Source organism: Marmota monax, unplaced genomic scaffold, assembly GCF_021218885.2.
Source record: "Marmota monax isolate L192 unplaced genomic scaffold, Marmota_monax_Labrador192_F-V1.1 WCK01_AAM20220418_F8-fsc00075, whole genome shotgun sequence".
In the NCBI taxonomy this organism is placed as follows: Eukaryota; Metazoa; Chordata; class Mammalia; order Rodentia; family Sciuridae; genus Marmota; species Marmota monax.
Window position 1 is genome coordinate 5,748,756 of NW_026694772.1, and position 23,615 is coordinate 5,772,370.

Genomic DNA, 23,615 nt, shown 5'->3' on the forward strand with positions numbered 1-23,615 from the left:
GTTTCACTAAATTGCTTAGGGCTCCCCTAAATCCCTTAGGCTGCCTTTGAACTCAAAATCCTCCTGCCTCAGCCTCCAGAGCTGCTGAGATTGCAGGCATGTGCCACCACACCCTGGGAGACCCAGATCTTTTGGCCTTATCTAATATTGCATTGAACTGTGCAGTGAAATTCATTTTAGATTTGATCCTCATTTGTGGTATCAAATAAATTACATGTATGTTCTAATATTACTGCTTTGTGCAGCAAGACTTTTGACTTTACTATAGTGATCTATACACCATTTTTCAGAAGTTAACTTATTTGAATAACCCCATGGCCTTGTCCTTGGGTCTTTGAAAATGACAATCATGTGTGGTTTTTTTTTTTTTTTAGAGAGAGAGAGAGAGAGAAAAGAGAGAGAATTTTTTAATATTTATTTTTCAGTTTTCGGTGGACACAACATCTTTTTATTTTTATTTTCTGTGGTGCTGAGGATCTAACCCAGTGCCCCGCACATGCCAAGTGAGCGCATTACCACTTGAGCCACATCCCCAGCCCGACAATCATGTTTTTAACAATGAAGTTCTATTTCTTTTTAATATTCCTAACATTTATTTAATTTTATATCTTATTATCTCTGGCTATATTTTTCTGGTGATATACTGCTATGTCTTGCTCCTTATGTTAACAGGAATGCTCCTAACAGTTCGTATTTTACACTTAAGTTTGAATACTGTAGAATTTGGCAAATGAAACTTCCTTTTTAATGTTAGTTTGTTAAATGTTATTAAATGCATTTGTGTTTTTTTCCCCCAAAGTCTTTTTTGAACCTTAGGACATGATTAAATACCTTAAACAAAACAAAACCTAATCTGTTAATGTGGTGATATTTTAGACCATTTTTTATTTTAATAATATTTTTACATTCCTTGGACACAGACTGTATTCACAGCTGTACTGTAAGGATTTATTTAGAATCTTGGCCTCTACATGGATGATGTTGGCTCAAGTTTTCTTTTTGCAGTGTGTCCTCAGATGGTGGTTTTCTTACCAAAGAGAACTAGCCTAGGAAAATGAGTTGAAAAATTTCTGATGGGGTTTTGTGTTCTTTGGATGTGTTTATGTGAGATGGTGGTTACTTATTTGATTATTATTTGGTAAAATTGCCCCCCAACTACCTAATGTTGAAATATTTAAGGATGGCTGGAGCTTTGTTTACAGTTAAACTTTGTATTGCTTAATTACATTTTTCTATTTCTGTTTGGACCGGTTAGTCTATTCAAATATTTTTAAATAATGGGCTCCTTTCATTTGGGGTTTCAAATTTAATGGCTTTATATATTCCTTATATTACAGAAATTCTCAAACATATTCAAATGTAGAGAGAATGTATTAACACTCAGAATCAGCAGTCATCAACACATGAGCTGATCTGGTTACATTTATATTCATACTTGCCATCATCTCTACATAATGTGAAACAAATTCTATATATCATGCTATTTAATTTTTAAATATTTCAATATCTAGTTCTAAAAGATGAAAGCATGACAAGGTATACTATCTTAAAAAGTAACTCCTTAATATAATCAAATGTCCGGCTATTTTTCACATTTACCTAACTGACTTACATAATTTAAAAATGATTTTTCCTTGAACCTGAGTCCAAAAAGATCTATTTTTGTCCCTGTTTTTTATATCCATTAATTTATAGGTCCTTCTCCCATCACAACACACACACACACACACACACACACACACATTATATATATATATATATATATATATATATATATATATATATATATATATACACATACCTCTTTTTCCTAGTAATTTTTTGTTTTAAAAAAGCCAGACCTATGATCTGTCCAGCTTCACATAGTATGAGTTTTGCTGATTACAAAACTGGTATCTTTTTCCCCTTGTATTTCTTTAAATTGGTAGAAGTTTTTTTCTAGATTAGGTTTAATGAATGTTCTCTTTGTTTTTTGTTTGAAAAAAATCACCAAAGAGCTAATACAGTGAATTTCCAACATGAAAAATGCCTTCTATCATGAGAGAAACTAACCCTAACCCAAATGCCTGTCTTGCTTTCTGATAATACTGGCAGTCTTTGAAGATTAGCACATTTATCTATTAGTTAATTAAAGGTTGCACAAAGTTAATTTTCTAGTTCTATGAGTCCCTCTGAGTTTATTAAATGAAATATATCTTTATGTAGAAATCATTCTTTGTCTACCATTTGGTAATGGCATTTATTGTGTTCTCTTATAATATTTAATTTTTTTCTGTTCCTGTTATTTATATAATATTATTTAACAAATGTCATTTATTTTCCTGTCTTTGTTTTATAATTAATAGTACCTGTGAAATGACCTGTTGTGTGAATCTTTTCAAAGAATGGGCTTTTGTTAGTTGCCTCCACTGTCTTCTAATTGATAATTTCTTCATTTATATTCATTATTGCCTACATTCTGTTTCTTTGGGATTTTTTTCTATTCTTTCTCAAACTTCTTGAGTTTTCATGTTTTAAATATTTCTGATTTTTCTATTCAATCTATTGAAGGCTGTTAATATCCCTCTGAGTAACTATTACTTGGGCTATTTTCCACAGCTAATGTTATAGAAATTTATGTGTAGTGCTCCAATATTTTACAAGTTGAATGTATGTCTACTGTCATGCTCTTATACCTTTTTGAATGGGTGTGTAAATACTATTGAGTGAAAAATTATTTTTGAGAAGTATGTGAAAGAGTAGAAAAGATCATGGACTCCAGAGCCAGAGGTAGATGTAGAAAAGATTACACTTACTGGGAGAATATAAATTGACACATTTACTTTGGACAAAGGTTTTTCAGTTGCTTAAAAAGTTAATTATACATCTGCAATATGACCTACCTATAATACTCCCAGGTATTTTTCTGAGAAGAATGAGAACAAATGGCTATGCAAGGATGTATATACAGAAGTTCATGGCACCTTTATTTGTAATTTTGAAAAAGTGGAAACAATCCAAATATCCATCAATAGATGACTAGATAAACTGTGGTATATGCAATGAAATATTATTCAGCAATAAACAGAATTAATTTTGTTTCCAGGACCAAGGGCCAAACTCAGGGCCTTGTGTGTGCTAGGCAAGCACTCTGCCACTGAGCTAAAACCCCATACCCCAGAATGAATTATTGATATAGAGTATAACATGGATGCATTTCCAAGCAATTATTCTGAGTGACAGAAGCCAGACAAAATAATTGGTGCTGAATTATTCCATTTATGCTGAAATACAGGAGATGAAAACCAATTCATAGTGACAGAAAGAAGATCAGTGGTTACCTATAGACTCAGGGATTTATAAGAAATTACAGAGTAGCATGAAAAATCTTTTGGAGGCAATGGATATATTCATTATAATGATTGTGATGGTGGTTACATGGATGAATACATGTGTCAGAGCATATCAAATTGTATACTTTAAGTATATACAGTTTATTGTAGATATGTATTTGTTAATAATAATAGAACTATGAAATCAACATAGAACAAAAGATACTTTAAGGAAAATGAATCTCCAGTAAGCTTTATATTGGTAGTGCTTAGTCTATTTGTTTAACTCAATTATAAACAGGCCAAATATTACTTAATTCTTTTTAGCTTAGTAGACACCAACTATTTAAGTAGTTGTACTGCATTTTCACATAGGTGTGATACAATTGTATATATATTCTTCAACTGATCTTTCTCTTAGATAATTTTGGGCTCATCTTCTTTCTTTCTTTTTTTTGTTTTTTAGTTGTTGATGGACCTTTATTTTATTTATATATTTATTTATATGTGGTGCTAAGAATAGAACCCAGTGTCTCACACATGCTAGGCAAACACTCTGACTAAGCTGCAACCCCAGCTCCTCAGCTTATTTATTTATCTATAATTGATTTCTAATATATTTGGTCATAATTAACCAAATTCCAAAGCTCACAATAACAAAAACAACAAGTTAATAGTACCTTTAAATTAAGTTTAAACAGCCAGATTTGGTGGCACACAACTGTGATCACAGTGATTCTGGAGATTGAGGTAGGAAGATCACAATTCAAGGCCAGCCTCAGAAACTTGGTAAGACCCTCAGCAATTTAGCAAGACCCTGTCTCAAAATAAAATAAAATTAAAGAAAGGACTGGGAATGTAGCTCAGTGGTAAAGCATCCCTGGATCAATCCCCAATACCAAAAAATTAATAAATCATAAATAAATAAACTGATTAATTAAGGTTAAATAAATTCTATATGAGTAACTTTTTAGACCCAGGATTATTATTGTTATTTTGGGGGGTACTGGGGATTTAAGTCAGGGGCTCCTGACCACTGAACCACATCCCCAGCCATATTTTATTTAGAGACAGGGTCTCACTGAGTTGTTTAGTGCCTTGCTTTTTGCTGAGGCAGGCTTTGAACTTGTGATCCTCTTGTCTCAGCCTCCTGAGCCGCTGGGATTACAGGCGCAGGATTATTACAAAATAATCATGTAGATAGTTTAACCATGTAAGGGTGGCTAATAAACATTAATTATATCATAGTAGATGCTCATTATTCTGTAATTACCATACAAATGTAAGAAATATTCAGTAAGTTTCTTTAAACAAAAGAGAATAATAAACTAGCTCATGACAAATGAACATGTTCAGGTGGGCTCAATTACAACCAGCAGTTACAAGGCATAAGCCCCCAAACAGAGAGTAAGATAAAGTGCTTGAGAAATTTGTACACTGACTAGACTTTGTTTAGAACAATTACTTTTTTGCTCCTTTCATGGGTAGGTAGCACTTTACTCAAAATAGGTTATTTCTTTTTGAGATTGGCTACCACATCCAATATTGTGCTTTGCTTATACATTTGATGTGACTATTATATAGATTTTATTTTGATATTCATATTGATTTTATAATCACAAATGAACTACTAAGATCTAAGATTACCTTGGCAAGTAATTCATTCTAAAAGCATCTTACTCCTGCTTTGGTATTTCTGTTAGCCCTGAAATCTCTATCTAATCAATGAATATATGGTCACTGATTACTCCTTTGGGTAATGTCTCATGCCCTTATATTTACCACATCCTTAATCTCTGCTGTCATTTTAAATACTTAAACAATTACTGACTTGGTTTTCATATCTAGCTCCAGTAATTAGAATTGGGGTGGAGTTGAGATTTTGGTCAGTATATAATTAGTTTTGAAAAAAATAATTAATTCTATCATCTTATGACTTATGTATACCAACTATCAATATTTGGGTTTTAATTTTTTACTTATCTATAAATTTTAGCATGATGTCTATAAATAAGGACCAAATGTTACCATTGCATTTTTATGAGTTGCTAGGTCTGAGAATAGGAATAGTAGAAGTGTAAGCATAGATTTCAAACATCATCAAAGTAATAGTACTGTGATGAATGTCCTAAAATTTATTTATTTTTCATGTCTCTTTATCTCTGGGTTTTTAGGGTCCAAGATTAAGCACAGAGTGATGCTGACACTGTATTTGAAAGACATTTAGTAATCATAGACTACTGAGATAGCAAGATGGCAAGAAGATGGTCCCTGGGCAGTGTAATGGCCTCCCTGAGGTAGAACCTGACTTTCTTTTCCCATCTCCTTTGCTCATGTCTATCTAGCTACCTATTCTAACAGGGAGGGTAGTAGGTAGGACATGAGCCTATGACAGAAAGTCATGCAGTTTCAGTACTTAAATGCCATTGTTATACCCCTGTAGTCTTGAATATAATCTTATGAAAAAGTAGTATGTAAATCTTTTTCAGAATTAAATAAGATAACCAGTGGGAATTATGAATAGAATGGATTTGTGTACTTCTGATTGGTATACTTTCCTCATTGTTCATGTTGCTTACACATAGAGAAAAGAAGAAATAAATGAGTAATTAGCAAAGGCGCTTAGAGTGTTGTGGTTTAAATATTCACATATAGTACTCCAATTTTATATTTGTATATGAAATAGAAAAAAGTATAATATAATAATATTATAAATTATATTTATACTATATATGTATTATATATAATACCTACAGTTCTAACATCTATTTAAAATAAAAATGAACATAAACAAATGAAAACAAAATTTTAACAATTATAGTGTTATCATCATTAAGACATGCATGTGTGTGTGTGTGTATGTGTGTGTCTTCCAAGGATTTTTACACAAACTTTCTTGAAAAGACAGTCTAGAACTAGAAAGAGCAACCAGTATCCCACTTGAAAGACATACAGAAACAAGTGGACCATGGAAAATTGTTCCGTAGCCATTATATGTTCTATATACTCTATTTAATAGTTGAAGTCATTGGCATGGTTTATTTTCTCCTACTTATACCTAAACTTTTGATGAAGTAATAGAGATGGAGTTAATTTGGGAGAAAACATTTACAAAAATGATTGTCTCACCTAATACATTTTCTTAACATCCATATGGATATTATATAATTGGAAGAAAATAAACAGCAGGATATAAATTTAAAAATTCACATAACATACTGGTTTCAAGTATTGTATGTTTTAGTGACAAGTTACAAAATGTACTCATTAATGTAAAGCTTGTTCTAGATGAGTTTCTTTAGTAGGAAGTTAAAGTTTAACTGTAATGAAGTTAAGATCCTTCTTTTTCTATTTTGTCTGTAAAATAAAATATTCTATAAAAATATATCTATGTGCTTCTAAAATAAATTGAGGATATGAGGGACAGACAGGTGAATATAATGAATGAAAGCTAAAAGGCTGGGGAAATGTTCATTTCACTTTACATACCCCATTAGTATATGACAGGTAAATGTTCTTGATTGTTCTGAACCCAAAGTCCTAAGTTTTTCCTTTTTAAAGTTTTCTTTTGTTTTTAATGGATACATAATAATTGTATAAGGTCTAAGGCTTTCAGTGGCATAATTATTAGCATTCATTCTCTTCCCTAATAAAGCATGTTTAAACTACTTTCTAATATCCTATGAAAAATGAATCAGTGAGAGATAATAATACATAAGTCCTTACCATTGTTCTAATGGTAGTATCTTCTGGTTACAGGAATACTTTTGAAGCATTAAAAGTAAAATCAGATTTAAAGATTTAAAAGTTTTAAGCACTGTAATAATCTATTCATGAGAAACCTGAGTGCTCATGATTACTTTAGAATTAATAAGAAAATGCATAGCAGTGCCAAGAAAAAGAAAAAATTGCTTAAAGCATCCAAGGGAGAGGGATGGGCACATCCCAGAGACATATCCCATCCTATTTCCTAAACACCAATAAAAACAAATTGAGAAACAAAAGAAAAAAAAGGAAAAAAGAAATGCCTCTTCTTGTACTTTTCAAATCCCTAGTGACTTTAACAGATGAAATTTCTTGTTGAGGAGGAATGGGGTGTGCTTTGGGAGTAAATCGTCTTCAAATCAACTCAAATCACAGATACACACAAAACTGCTAAAAATCTTCTGGTTATTATATCACTTATCAGAATGTGTTGAAGCTATGTTTCAAAACCAAATATAGTCATATTAAAACTGGCTGTAAAATAGTCCAAAACATATCAGCTCTGCCTCTAAAAATTCATGAGAGTATAAAAATAAAAATACAGAATATACCATGTGAAGCTGAAGATTCCTTATCATTAATTTTATTTCTTGTTATAAATTCATGAACATGACAATAATTATTGCACTAAATGAAAAAAATCTTTCTTATGAACTGACCCTGATGGCAAGAGGACAAAAATCCTCTTATCCTCATATTTTTTTCCAATGTATGTTTTAGGTGCCTTTATCTAGTATGAGATAACTGTATTCATGTGGATTTGTCTCTGTGTCTTCTACATTTAAAAATATGAATTCAAATTTCTCCTTAACATTGACATAAAAACAGACAGTGACTAGAGTTGCATCAATCCTTCCCAACTGTCTCAAAAAATATGTGCACTGTTACAATAAAAACAGTTCACCAGCTGTTTATGTAAAAATTATTTGATGAAAAACAAGCATGGCCATATGGCATTCTAGCTCTGCTGTGGGAGCATGAAGAATAATTTTGTAGGCTGTAGTACATAATGGTCATGCTAAGTAGGGTGTCAACTATTGCAGGCATATTACATTAATAGTTAATCTGTCCTTTTATCCTCTAAGTACTTACATTTCTTAACAGCTTGTAGTTTGGAAACAAGTTAACAACTCACTGATTAAGAATTAAAATTTTGGAAATGACAAAATATTTGATGTAATGTGGACATACAGAATATTCATTTACTAATTAAAGGTATTGTTTAAATAATACATTAATTGGCTAATGTGAATGTGATAGGGCAGCTGGTTCTCATTTCTAACTAAAGGTTTTAAAACTATGGATATGTTGAAGGTACTACAAAATTGATTTAGAAGAAAAAAATTAATTAGAAGAGGTACCTCATGTAAGAGCCAAATCAACATACCCACTTTGCATTCCCAAAGTGTGAGAATTGAACCTATTCGCCTTTTATATTCTTTGTCATGTCTGTTGTTGTGGCTTGCAAATAGTAAGCATATAATAAATGTTTGCTGAATAGGATCCTCTTAGAAAGAATGAGTTGTAAATGCCACTAGCAGATCCTCAAGCCCTTAAGTTTGTTTAGAACTTCTGGAATACTCAAGGACTAACTCTTAACCATTATATAGGCTTTGTACTTGAATGTTTATTAGGTTATGAAATTTTAATATCTATCTTTCACTTTAATTTTTATATTTTGAGTTGTTTATATACTTAGAGCTAGAGTCAACTAAAAAGCAAAACAGAAAGATTTAGGTCTCATTCAGCAAACCTGAGTACTTGACCTAAGAACATTTAAAAGAAGGTGGAACCTAAAATGGAAAACAAAGCCAGGTTAGAATCCAGTCACTCACATTTGTATGTTTTGGTCGATATCTTGACAAAAATTGTTCGTTGACATGTGGATCATTTATAACTTCCAAATGTCAATTGAGTGTCATGGTGACATTAATAACTGAGAAAGAAACTACAGCAGAGATAGTTCTGTGAGAAAAATGTTGCAGACATGCCATCTATTTCTAGAATGCTTATTCTCTGTGGTTTCCATGGTTCATTTGATACATGAATGCCTAGTTTAAAGTCATGATCTATGTGTTTTTCCCCATACCAATTTCAAGACAAATATATTAATCTTTTGTTTCAGAGATTTAGAACTACACATTAAATAATTTCAGATTGGTAACGGACTTCTTGCTCACAAATGGTAAACACAATTAGTATGTGGGTAATGTGTCTCAGGATAATACAGTAAAAAGGCTACAAACTCGAGTATGGATACATATCTAGTATTGGTTTGCAGAATGTAACAGTCATAATCAATGAAGGATAGATAGGAAAAAGCTTTCTAGGAAACAAAGTCATTAAGTTGATATAGACAGAAAATGACAGCTCAAGGCTTAATATTTAAGTTGAATATCAATGGTCAGTCTTATTTAAACCAAGAAACACACTAGGAGGCTATCCAGTAGATGTGTTAATGAGCACCATCAAAACATATTTCAAGTGTGAAAGACCTTGAGGCTCTCCTGTGGGAATGCCTCCAGCCTGCTCTTTTGTTTCAGAGGTGCGAAAACAGGAAAACTGGGGTTAACCCAGATGAAAGTTATAGGAAACCTGTAAATTTGGTGCTGTATTCAATTTGTGTTTTACACAGAAACTAACCTAGTTGTGGTTTAAGTTATAAGACTGTTCTCCATTTTAGCAAGACCTAGAATTCACCTGGACTTCAAACCTATCACAAACATATTTGGCCTCCCAGAAGGCTTCAAGTACACCAAGTATTGATTTTACTTCTAGATTTCTGTCTTCTTCAAAGTATTTCATCTCTACTTCCTCATGTTATTGTTACTTTTCTGATTATGTATGTATATAGGTTTTTCCCTTGTCCACATTTTTCACTAATGTTTTAGATTATGGTGGTTTTAGATTATGCAATCTACCATTACAGAGTTGGGCCGACATTTTCTTCTAGTAGGTGCCAGGTTTTTTTGTCTAATGTCTAGGTCCTTGATCTACTTTGAGTTGATTTTTGTGCAGGGTAAGAAATAGGGGTTAAATTTCATTCTACTACATATGGATTTCCAGTTTTCCCAGCACCATTTGTGAAAGAAGTCATATTTTTTTCCAATATATGTTTTAGGTGCCTTTATCTAGTATGAGATAACTGTATTCATGTGGATTTGTCTCTGTGTCTTCTACATTGTACTATTAGTCTAAATGTCTATTTTGGTGCCAATAGCATTCCGGATGGCTCAGTAGTATAGTTTAAGATCTGGAATTGTGATGCTTCCTGCTTTACTCTTCTTGCTAAGGATTGCTTTGGCTATTCTGGGTCTCTTATTTTTCCAAATGAATTTCATGATTGCTTTTTCTATTTCTATGAAGAATATCATTGGGAATTTAATAGGGATTGCATTAAATCTATATAATGCTTTTGGTAGTATGGCCATTTTGATTATATTAATTCTGACTATCTAAGAGCATAGAAGGTCTTTCCATCTTCTAAAGTCTTCTTTAATTTATCTCTTTAGTGTTCTATAGTTTTCATTGTAGAGATCTTTCACTTCTTTTGTTAGATTGATTCCCAAGTATTATTTTTTTGAGGCTATTGTGAATGGGATAGTTTTCCTAATTTCTCTTTCAGATGATTCATCATTGGTGTATAGGAATGCAATTCATTTATGGGTGTTAATTTTATATCCTGCTACTTTGATATATGCAACTTTAGCAGTAACATTTATAGTTTATACAGATTTGAATTTTCAAGTTAATATTAATTTCAGAGAAAGAAAAATTATAATTTGTCACTTGTTTTTAAAGTCTTACATTTTACTATCAATAACAAACCCTCAAAAGAGTATATTCATTTCTGAAGTAAATATGCCCTTCAGTTGATGAATGGATAACAAAAATATGGTATATATACACAATGGAATACTATTCAGCATTAAAAGAGAATAAAATTAGGGCATTTGCAGGTAAATGGATGGAGTTGGAAAATATAATGCCAAGTGAAGTTAGCCAATCCCAAAAAACCAAATGCAGAATGTTTTCTCTGGTATAAGAATGTTGATTCATAGTGGGGTTGAGAGCAGTACCATGGGTGGATTAGACAAACTCTAGATAGAGCAAAAGGGAGAGAGGGGAAAGGAGGTGGCATGGGTGTAGGAACACAGTGGAATGACATGGATATCATTACCCTAATTATATGAATGAAGACACAAATGTTATGAATATACTTTTTGTATAACCAGGGATATGCGAAATTGTGCCCTGTATGTGTAATATGAATTATAATGCATTCTGCTGTCATACATAACAAATTAGAATAAAAAAGGAGTATATTCATTTCTGAAGTAAATAAAATTATAAATTTATAGTTATAAATTAACATTAAATTATAAATTTATCAATAGTTACATGGAGTAATTATTTCATAAATAAATACTTGGTGATCCCTATTAAGTAAAAATACAGAGCAGGGAATAGTAGTTAACTCAAGTAAAACAATAATTTCATAAACTAGTCTGACATATCTTCAGCATAAAGTTAATTGCACACCTGAAAAAAATGAAAAAGTAAATAACATCTAATAAAACTGATAATAAAATCTCCTCTCTTCATAAATGAGCTATTAAAAGAAAAATTGTTTTTAATCAGAAGAAAATATACTCACATATGTGACCTTGATATATATATATATATATATATATATATATATATATATATATATATATTTGCTTATATATATATAAATAAATATAGAGTGGAAGACAGGGCTATTGTATATTTTGCATTAACAGATGCAACAACTTTCCTGACTTTTTAACCTAGCTTTTGAAGTTTTAAAATATAATGAAATACTTGTACATAGGCGACAATAACCAAAGAAATATCCTCCCAAGCCCCAAGTAAATTAATATATTTCTCAAATTAAGATTAATAATTATAATATTAGAAAAGGCAAATGTTGTACTTGTCAAATCAAAATATGATCTTCTTGAAGAATCAAGCATGATAGCTTAATGTACCTGAATGGAAAACAAGAGTCACAGAAAATATCTCATTCTTTCATTATTTAGTTACCCTATTGAATATTAGTGAACATCTACTGTCATGGTACTATTACATGGTACAAAAAAGTACAATGTTTTTGCCTTACTGTTGGATATTTATATTGTATCTATTTTTCTTTTAGTGAGAAAAGATGATTATTTTTAAATATCCCATATCTCTGATTATTTCCTTAGGACACAGTCTAAGAGGTTTACTGGGATACTTCTTTAGGTGATGTAAAACAATTTTAATTGATCAGTTCACAAGAATTTGTGACATTGTTATCACTTTTTTTGTACCAATGATTGAACCCCAACATTTAATTTTTTTTTTTTTTTTTTGAGACAGGGTCTCTCTAAGTCAGCAAGCCTCACTAAGTTGCTGAGGCTGGCTTTGAACACAACTTAATTGTGTAAAAATGTTATCTGGTGTTCTGATTGTCATTCTAGGCAACCTATTTAACTTGGAAACCCTTACATAGTTGAATACATGATTTCCATTTGAAAGATCTTCTTAAACATTTTTCTCTGTTACACCAACATTGACTTCAATGATTCCAAAGTTACTTTTTAAATATATTTTAAAATAATTTTAATTACATTTTATAGGATATATCTTACTTTGGCAGTGTGATGAAACGTAGGAAAACTTGCCTGTTTGCTTAACACTTAACACAGAATGTTTTACGATTCTATTGTTCTAATGTTTGTGATCAAATCCATGTGTTCTAAACTGCTCATTTTAAGAATAAAATTCTAATACTTACCTAGCAGGGGAGATACCACGATCACGAAGGTGGTTTTCCCAGGGCGAGGCTTCTCCATTGCACTCCGCACGCGCTGACCCCTGCTATTTCCCAAAATGTGAGAAGCTTGACTGCATAGTTTGTGATAGTGGGGACTCTGTTCATGCTCTCCCTGGGGAAAAAAAAAGAATAAAATTCTACATGTTATTTATATTTCATCCCATTTTTCTTAAATTTAGAATGCAAATTTGACTCTGTTGTTACTTTAGTATGTAGGTCTTGAAATTAACATATCAGTCCTAAAAATAGTTACTTTGAGCACTGTTTATGAAAAACATGACATTCTGAATAAAAGAAACAAAGCTAAGCAACAAAAACAGAAAAGTTCCCATAAGTTCATTAATTACTCTTTCTAAGAAAAACACCCAAAGCTCTTAACCAGGCCTATAACTCTTCACATAGCCACATGATCTAGCTCCTGGTCCTCTTTCCAAACTCATTCTTTTCTGCCCTTCCTTTTCCTGGTACTGCTACCTTTTTCACAATACCTTTACTACTTGTTGTTCTATCAGGAAACTTCCAATAGATATTCACATCAATCACCCATCTAATATTTTTGGAGCTCTGGATCTTTCCTGACTACCCTCATTATTCTGTAAGCCTTTGCTTGCTTTGTTTTCTTATTTGTCTGTACCTGTCATTATGTGTATAATGTCATACTACCCAATAAAACCCAAGCTTCATTAGGACAGTGACTTTGTTTTCTTAACTACTGCATTCCCATCACCTAAAGCATAGTTTATTAAGTAATAGGCTTCTCAATTAATATATACTGGGAGCCAAAACTGAATCAATATTATCTTCATATTCTCCATGTGAGGCCAGTTAATACTCTACTTTGCTTCTGACACAGAAAATTATCAAGTTAGTACACAGATTAATGCATGTAATCAAGTGATGCAAATTCTATCATATATTTAGTCTAACAATTTTATGAAAATGTTATCAAATCAATGTCATATTATTATAATTGATGACATTTTTGTGTGTCAAAAAATATATGGCCAAGTTATATATTATATTTTAACTGATTATTTCCCTGATAATTATCTCTTTTGTTTCTCACTCCTCTTTCCCCTCAGTCACCCTTTCAAGTGTCTTATTTTGTTGCTTCAGGAGAGGGATATGCAGGAAAGAAATATTAAATCTCTTCTGGATTTAGAAACTTAATATCTAAAGTTCTTAGGAAGATAAATGTCGAGGACCGAAAAAACAGAAGGAAAAAAAATCACAAGAATAAGCAGCTGTTAAGTTTTGTATATGCGCTATCCCCCAATAGGCTCACATACAGAGAATGCAGGAATGTTCAGAGGTGAAATGATTTGATTATGAGAGCTGTAACCTAATAATTTGAAAGGACTATTGTACTAGGTGACAACTGTAGGTAGCTAGGATATGGCTAAAAGAAGTAGTTAACTGGGGTTTGTATTTTGTCCGTGCTTCCTCATGCACATGCTCTCTCTTCCTACCTCCCTCTCTTTCTCTGCTTCCAGGCACCAAGATCTAGCAGCTTGCCTCCCCAGTGCCATTCTACCATGATGTTTTCCCTCACCTCAGGCCCAGAGCAATGGAGTCAGCTGATTATGGACCGAGACCTCTGAAATTATGAGGCTAAAATAAACTTTTTCTAAGTTGTTCTTGTCAGGTATTTTGGACACACAATGAAAAGCTGACTAACACAGCAGCATTTCTTTATTTTCTTGATTTTATCTACAAAATACATTTTCTACATTGAGGAGTAGAGAGAAGACAGTAAGTAGAGTGGTGTTTAAAATATAAGATTTTGGGTACTAATCTGCTGACCTATCAGTCATATCTGTTGGTCATAAACAACCTATATGAACTGTTTTTGGAGGTAACCTTCTAGATAAGAAAGAATACATATTAGAGTATTCCAGAGAGAGTGGCCAAACCCTGGGAAGGGAAAAGGACTCCAAAGAAAAAAATGGGTACATAATGGAACTAGACACACTGTGTCTTCAATGGCCCTAGTAAGGATGATCTGTTCTTTTTTGTGGCAATGGGGCGGGGGGTAAATTACAATTTTTAAATTGGAAAACAAATAAACAACTTGGAATATTTTTGAGGCAAATTGTGCCAAAAGCAGATATTCTTTAAATGGCTAAGCAAAGTTTAAAAAACAACTAACAATAAAAGAAAATGTTTCTGGTACAAGATCATCAGAAAAAAAAAATAGTGTGAGTTCCTAGATAATACACCTGTTTTGCAGTAGGCAACTTTTAAGTATTGTTGACTGTCCCTAGTCCATGCAGAGTTACAACTCCACACTTCAACAGCAACATGCTGACAGTTCCTACAGAAAACTACTTTTAAAAAAGGCATAATCCAGATGTTCCCTCATTTGACCAACTCCATCTAAAGTTTGGATGCTCAGAGGGCTTAGCTATATCCAGAGTAAGCCGCATACAACATGTTACTTGATCAATTTTCTAAAATAAGGGTTCAGGACAATGACACGGGAAGAAAACATGGAGGAATGAATTCCTAATTACTATTCATGCATATTGTTTTTGATAGTAGGGGGAAACCTTTTACAGATAAGTTACAAACAAAAGGCAAATGAACAATTTTGAACAAGAAATTTAACACATTCTGTACAATGTCTTCACTTTGCTGTCATCATTTATATAAACTCTTCATAGTTTACTTGACCATCACCGTCAATATCTGCTTCCCTCCTCATTTCATCAACCTCTTCATCTGTTAACTTCTCTCCGTGGTTTGTCCTCACACGGTGAAGCTCTGCTGCACTAATATAGCCATTGCCATCCATATCAAACACACAGAATGCTTCTCTAATTTCTTCTTCACTGTCTGTATCTTTCATTTTCCTGCCATCATTGTCAGAAATTCAGGGAAGACAGTTGTGCCATTACCATCAGCATCTACTTCATTAATCATGTCCTGTAACTCTGTTTCTGTGGGATTCTGCCCAAGAGACCTCATTATAGTTCCCAATTCCTTTGTTGTTATAGTTCCATCAAGATCAATGTCAAATAGTGGAAAAGCTTCTTTGAATTCTGCAATCTGCTCTTCAGTCAGTTGGTCAGCAATGCCGCAAGCACTGCTGGTTTCTGACACATGACCACACATGACTACTTGGCTCACTCGTTCCACTTGAACTAATCAATGATGATCTATCTGTTCTAACTCCTTAGCACTTTGAAGCTTCCTTGAAATTTGACCAAACCTGTAAGAAAGGTGTTTAAGCCCCGGTTAACCAAAAACAAGTTTCCACTGCTCCAGTAAATTGGGGATCTTAAATAGATATTTGCATATAACAGGAAAAAATAAATAAGTAAAATAAAATGATTACATTTCATTTACTGTAAAGCTCTATACACTTGTTTCCCATATTGCATATACCCTCTCGCAGATTGTGTGAGTAATGAATTTTAAATTTCAGGTCCTTTCCCTTGCACAGGACCTCACTCAAAACTGTAGTATGCTCTGGCAGCTAGTTTGCCCAGAAAGTGTTCTCTACAAGCCTTTCCAGAAAATTGTCTAAAATGCTCAGAGACTTGATAAGAAATGAATTTGAATTATTAAGTCTGCATCAATCAGTTATGATTTACCTTCTCATTCAAAAAGGAACCTCATATATATTATACTGGAAATGCATATGTGTGTTTGTGTGTGTGTGTGTGTGTGTATCTTAACCTAATTACAAATGTATAATTTTGTATGCTTTTTCTTGGCAAGGCTATCAAATTATTTAAGTTTTGTGCTTCATCTAACCTGAACCAACCCTTGTATATATGTAGAACTTTAGAAAGATACACACCAGGCTGATTAAGGTGTGAACATTTGGGAATCAGTTGTGATGAATCAAGTAGGGAAAAGCTTTTCTAGTGCTTTTTATAAGTTTTGACTGATTTCTGTCCTATACATCTCTTTTTCTAATTTCCTAATAAAGATAAATTAATAAAATATAAAACAAACAAACTGACAAAAGGAAATCAAGTGTTCTGATCACTTATTGAGACAAAATAATACCACACCTTTTTCATTTCTTTCAAATCCAAATTTACATAAATTTTATTGTTATTTTTAGAATGTATAATAATTTCATTTTTCTGCTTTATTGAGGTACAATTTACATATCAGAAATTTATGCATTTTTAATTCAATATTTTGTATTGAATTTAGAATCATACAACCAGCATCACAATTTAGAAGCACTCCTTTGATATTTCTGATGTTCACCCTATAAATTAATATTTTAAAAAATGTGTTTTTATTTACTAGTCCTTTTCCTCCCTTGTTAACTGTTTTAGTTGGCTTTTTTGCTGTTGTGACCAAAAGATCCAATGAGAACAATTTAAGAAGTGGAAAAGTTTATTTGGAGCTCATAATTTCAGAGGTCTTAGTCCATAGCTGACTGACTTCATAGCTCTGGGCTCAAGGTGAGGCCGACTTCATGGCAGAAGGATATGGCAGAGGAAAGCAGCTCAGGTCAGGGCAATCAAGAAGCAGAGAGAGAGAGCTCTGTTCACTAGAGGCAAAATATAAACCTCAAAGGCCCATTTCCAGTGACCTACTTCGTCTAGCCATATCCTCCTGCCTATAGTTACCACCCAGTTAATCCCTATTAGTATACTAATCCACTGATTATGTTACAGCTTTCATAATAATTTCACCTCTGAAAATTCTTGCATTGTTATCTATCACATATGGGATTTTGGGGGACACCACATAAACAAATGATAATATTCACCTCTTGATGCTTACTTCACTTCTTTTGACTTCTGCTACATCACTCATTGAATGTTTCTTGGCCATGGTCATGAGTAACTTTTTGTTATAAAAACTAATGGATGTTTCTTACTTTTTGTCTTACTTGATTTTTCAGGTATTCTTGCACAAAGTACTTTATTTTTGGCCTAATTTGATAATTAAGGGCATACTTAGTATATGTTGTACTGCAATGATTTGCAATGATTACTACTTTTACTAGGAAAACTTTTGAAGTGATGATGAATCTGAAATACCATCTTCATTAATTATACGGGAAAAGCCACTATACATGATTAGGCCAGAGGGAATATTAGAAGTGACAATTTTATTTATTTTTATTTTTGTTACTTGGGATTGAACCCAGGGTCACTTAACCACTGAGTCATATCCCCAGATCTTTTTATTTTATTTTATTTTTATTTTGAGACAGAGTCCTACTAAGTTGCTTAGGGCCTTGCTTAGTTGCTGAGGCTGGCTTTGAACTCTCAATCCTCTTGTCTCAGCTTCTCAAGATGCTGGGATTACAGGCCTGTGTCACCATGTGTGGCTTGATGTTTTCATTTATTGTAAAATCAAAGAAATATGTGATGATAAAAGATTACTTTACATAGTACTTATGGATCTTAGGAACATTTTACAAGTACTTTTAAATAATTATATTTTGTAAATGAGACATCTGAAAGTGTGTTTATAATCTTCAGGTTTTTTTTTGCCAAGAAACTGAGTGGGAAAATCTTGCAATGCAGCATGACCTGGGACTTTCTTCTGTCCCGTGTAACAAAAGTATATATAATAATTTATTCCAGAAAACCATTATTTGTAGACACTAACCAACCTTCCTCCACATGATCTGATGTTCTTCAGGGAAGTTCTTTAAGCCTCAAAAACAGAAGATGGAGCCTTGCCCAAGGCTATAAGACTTGGCAGATTTTCTAACTTCTGAACATTGTGACTCTCTAAGAATTTCAATTCTTTTGTATTATCTTCTTCCTGTTCAAAAATCTTCTTGAGGTCTTTAAATAAAGATGATACCTCAGGGTGAATTGCCAGAAGCTCATCACCTCACTCTTTCATGGCGGTTATCAAATATAGGAGATCAAAACTCCCTAGAACTTTCTAGACATGGAATGCCCAGAGTTAACCACTTTGGGTAATTTTATAGAGCCTCAGATTCAACACTCTATTTCTTTTCAGAACTTGAAAAACATAAATACATTTCATTTATTTTGCTCCTAATTGATTTATCCCTCTAATTTTACTTTTAAATTTAAGGAGATTTTTTTTTTTCTTTTCAGATTTAATACCTTTACATGGTTACCTTTTTTCATATTCTTTATCCTGAATTCTGAAAACAAGACTCCAAAATGAGAAAACATCAACAATTGAAAGTACTGATTTAGTTGTTTCATAGACACTAAATTAATTTTTCTTAGGTCTACTGAAGCCAAATGATCTCTGCAGAGCAAATGTTAACCCATTTTCTCTTCTTGGATTCCACTGCAGCTCTTTATTGAACAGTAGCATGGAAGGGTTATGCCTCTCTTTTCAGTCATGAACACCACATTCCTTAGGTTTGTAAATATTTTCTTCATTTTTTAAAATACCATATTAGGAAAATAGTTATAAATATACTTTCATAAAAATTTTTAAAATCATCAATTAACTGCTCATGGATAATTTGTATATCTTAGGGTATTTTGATGAAAGGATAGGATATCAGAGAATCCCAGTAAATAACTGAAGGAGAGAAATGGCAAGAATTAGGTAGAATTTCACAATTTAAAGTGATAGCATTGCTAATAAAAACTTGAAAAAATCCCCCAAAGAGATAAACATGTCAACGGTCAACCCATGAAAGATAAGAAATATACATACTTTGTTAATTATTGTATTTAAAAGAGGAAAGCACTTGCAATGATGGTACAGCAAACAAGCAAAGTTCTATAACATCTGACTGTGCTCCATGACTAGAGGGGATTGATGGAAAAGAAAGTCCTGAAAAACCAATAAGCTGACTGTTGAACTGATGTTCTTCCTTGTCATCCTCAACCTCCTACTGGAGCTAGGGAATTACAAAGCAAGGGTATGGTTTCCTTATAATTCCAGGATTTTTTTTTTAAACAGTAGTACCTTTTCTACAAGAATGTTAAATTCATACTCCAACCTGCTCCAAAAACTATCACTGTTGTAGAAGAAGGCCATGGTAACCAGATATTTTATAGAAAAAAAGATTAGGTCAAAGATTATAACAGTGTTGGAAAGGATAGTAGAAAAGTTAAGTAAGAGGCTGTAGCAGACTTTCCAAGAATCTATTGAATAGCCACCCTAGTTAGTCAGAACTGGAAAAGAATATAGAAAAGTGCAGTTGGGAAGTTCTTTTGAAGTAAATGTGAAGATAGAATAGATGCTTCCATTTATATACCTGCTATCACATGGTTACATATAACTGGAGGCTGTGAAATGAAGTTTAGCTCTGTGGTAAGAAAGAACACATTTGTTTTTGGTAGACAACTGGCAGTCCCGCTCATATTCTCTACTTCTCATTATTGAATATCTAGTTTGATTCTTCTGTTTTCATGGGAGAGATTCTCTTGCTGTTCTCTTCCTATTAAGGAATTCTTTTCTCTGTAGCCCTTAGGTATATTCTCAGGAAGATCCTGCTATCCCATTATACTACTTGGTCAAACTTAAATGAGTGTTGGGGAACCATGAGGCACACCAGTAATTATATATTTTTATACATTTTCTAAATAAACATACCTAAGGTCTTATTCCTTTAGTTGTTTTCTTATTTGTTTACATTTTTATTTGCTTGCTTGTTTATTGCTTCTTTACCACCATTCAAACAGAGGTTGAAAAGTACTAAGTAGATAAGGGTGAGAAAAGATATTTAAGATATTTTTGAAGTGGATAAAAGCATAATATGATTCTGTGGAAAGAAGTCCCTAAGATAGCCCTAAATGATGCCCTTCTCCTGACATTCATGTCCTTGAATGTGTGTTGGGTTAAGTGATCCACTTTTAATAATACACTAGGTTACAAAAAGATTGTTAAACTCACCTTTCACCCTCTTTCACTCATCTTTTTGCTCTAAGTCTCCTACCATATTGTGAACTACATGTGGAATGGCCCAGTCGGCCAGGAACTGTTGTGTCTAGTAACACCTGACCTCAGAAGCAGCTCCTTTCCCACTGGAGTCTGGAGATGACTGCATACCCAACTGACACTTAATTGCAGTTTCATGAGATACTTTGAATTAAAGAACACAGTTTAACCATGACAGATTCCTGGCCCATAGAAAATGTAAAATAAAAAAAAAGTTTGCTGTTTTAAGCCACTAAGTTTTGGATTAATGTGTTATGCAAATTTTCTATGAAAGAAAAAAGATATATGAATACTTGTATACCTAGATATGTTTTCCAAAAAAGGTTAAGAAATTATCAACCCTACTTATCTCCACAAAGAGAGTATGAAGAATTAGAAAATTAATTTAACTTTACACTTTATACTAGTCTATTTTTGGATATTTTACCATGAGAGTGGTTTACTTTGTAATCATAAAAATAAACACTTGAAGTAACTTTCATTCTAATGAAGAAATAATAACATATATTATGTACAAAAAATGAGGACACTGTATATTAAAACCTATGAGTGTGGGTTGGGGTTGTGGCTCAGTGGTAGGGCACTTGCCTAGCATGTGTACGGCACTGGGTTCAATTATCAGCACCATATAAATAAATAAGTAAAATAAAAGGTCCACCAACAACTAAAACATATTAAGGAAAAAAAAAACACCATGAGTGTGGTTCAAAACAGGAAAAAAATAGAGATAAATGGATTTGATTTTTAAAAATGAAATTAAATATAAGAAACAAAGTTTTTTTCTTTAAGGAGAAAAAAGAAAAAAATTAAAAGTCAAACTTAATAAAGTGTTTATAAGCATAAATGTAGAGATTAATGAGGTAGAAAAGAAGCCATCCAAACACAAAGAAAAACAAAAACCAGTAATCTAGAGCAGTAAAATTAAAATCTCATGCTCTAAAAAGATTGGTAAAATATATCAAAAATTGACAAACATAAACAAGAAAAAAGGAAAAGGTGCCAACATACACCAAGAATGAAAAGACATCATGATTACAATCAGTACCATTCCCATAGAAAACAGGGAAAATGCCTCAGGACATTGAATAGGCAAGGATTTTTTGGACAAGACTTCAAAAGCACAGCAAACAAAAGCAAAACAGACAAATGGTATTACATCAAACTAAAAAGGTTCTTCACATCAAAGAAAACAATCAACAGAGTGCAGAGACAGTCTACAGAATGAGAGAGAATATTTGTAAAATAAACATCCTGCAAAGAGTTGATATCCTGAATACATAAGGAACTTACAAAACCTCAGTAGCAGAAAACAAAACAAACCTGATTTAAAAATGGGCAATAAATAGACATTTCTCAAAAGAAGACACACAAATGACCAACATGTTCGTGAAAAAATGCTCAGTGTCACTAATGATCAGGGAAAAGCAAATCAAAAACCACAACAAGATATCATCTTACCCCAGTATGAATTGCTATTCAAAAGACTAAAGGTAAAAGTTCTGATGAGGATGTGGAAAAAGGAACTCTTGTACACTCTTGGTTCAAATATAAATTATTTTTTATTTATTGTGGCATGGAGATGCCACAAAAAATTTAAAATCAAAGTACTGTATGATCCAGCCACCCAACTCTTGGGTAGATATCCAAAGAAATAAATCAGTATGGGAAAGAGACAGCTGCACTCCTGTGTTCACTGTACCACTATTCACAATAGCGAAGAAAAAGAAACAACCTATGCATCCATTAGTTAATGATTGTATAAAAAAATGTGGTACATACAACCAGTAGAATATGAATCATCCATAAATAATGAAATCCTGTGTTGTGGTGGGCAAAGGTGTGACATATGCTGTCAAGGGGAGAAATAAAGAATGTTTACGCGCTAATGCCCTTTTTTAATGCTTTATTCATCAAATCACTTAATACAATTTCACTATATAGGTTCTTAATCAAGAAAATGACAATCCTTAATGCTGGACACTACAAACACAATAATTCAGGCTGATAAAGCAATAAACACAACTAATTCAAAGCAAACGAATTCTAAGTTAATTCTTAGCACTTCACTCTTAATCATGACATTCCCTCTTATTAATCATGACATTCACTCTTATTACAGACATTCTCTCTGCATGCTAAGCTTAAGTGCTAGATTTAAAGTCTTAAGTCTTATTCCTTAGTCCAGCAGATGCACACTCACCCAGACCACAGTGATCCGGTCAGGAACTGATGGAGGCTTCTCCTGGCATGGAGATGTGTGGCTGGTTGAGAAGACAGTCGTAAAGAGAAGTCGCCTTTCTCACCAGGGTCACGAGGCTGCTGCAGAATTTCAGAGTGGTGAGGACAGTGAAGAGGATCAGGCAGATGATGAGAAGAGATGGAATGTCAGTCCAGGTCCTCATCAGGCTCTCCGGCATGTGTGCATCAGAGTTGGCTGGCTGAATGTCTGTTCATTTGTTCCATTATTTATACTAAATTTTGGGAGCTCTATCACCTGTTACCAGGTTTCTTAGTGACATCTTACATCTTAGAGAGGACATATGGTCTGGTAGTTTCTGCCCTGTTGTTACCCTTCTGACTCTTATCAGGGTTACAAAAAGGTTACGACAAATGACATGTAACTTCACCCTCTCATCAGGGTTGTAGAAAGTGACTTGTTTTATCAGGCTATGCCCAATGACATATCAGAGGACTCTGTGTCTTTTCTGGTGAGACTACAGGTTTATTTCAAGATGGAGTTTTAAAATGGTGTTGCTTAGGCTAAGGCCATCCTTACATCCTGCCAATTGGATAGAACAACATGGATAGAACTAAAGACCATTAAGTTAAGTGAA

General features: G+C 33.0%; 1 non-coding gene and 1 pseudogene across 1 annotated transcript; one reads left to right on the plus strand and one right to left on the minus strand.

The window, feature by feature from the left end:
- Positions 1–12,871: 12,871 nt before the first annotated feature.
- LOC124079669 (U1 spliceosomal RNA) lies at positions 12,872–13,033 on the plus strand. The gene has a single exon (XR_006847420.1). It is a non-coding gene; the product is annotated as a U1 spliceosomal RNA (small nuclear RNA).
- A 2,511-nt stretch (positions 13,034–15,544) lies between these two features.
- LOC124079649 (calmodulin-alpha-like) lies at positions 15,545–16,032 on the minus strand (annotated as a pseudogene).
- Positions 16,033–23,615: the final 7,583 nt, after the last annotated feature.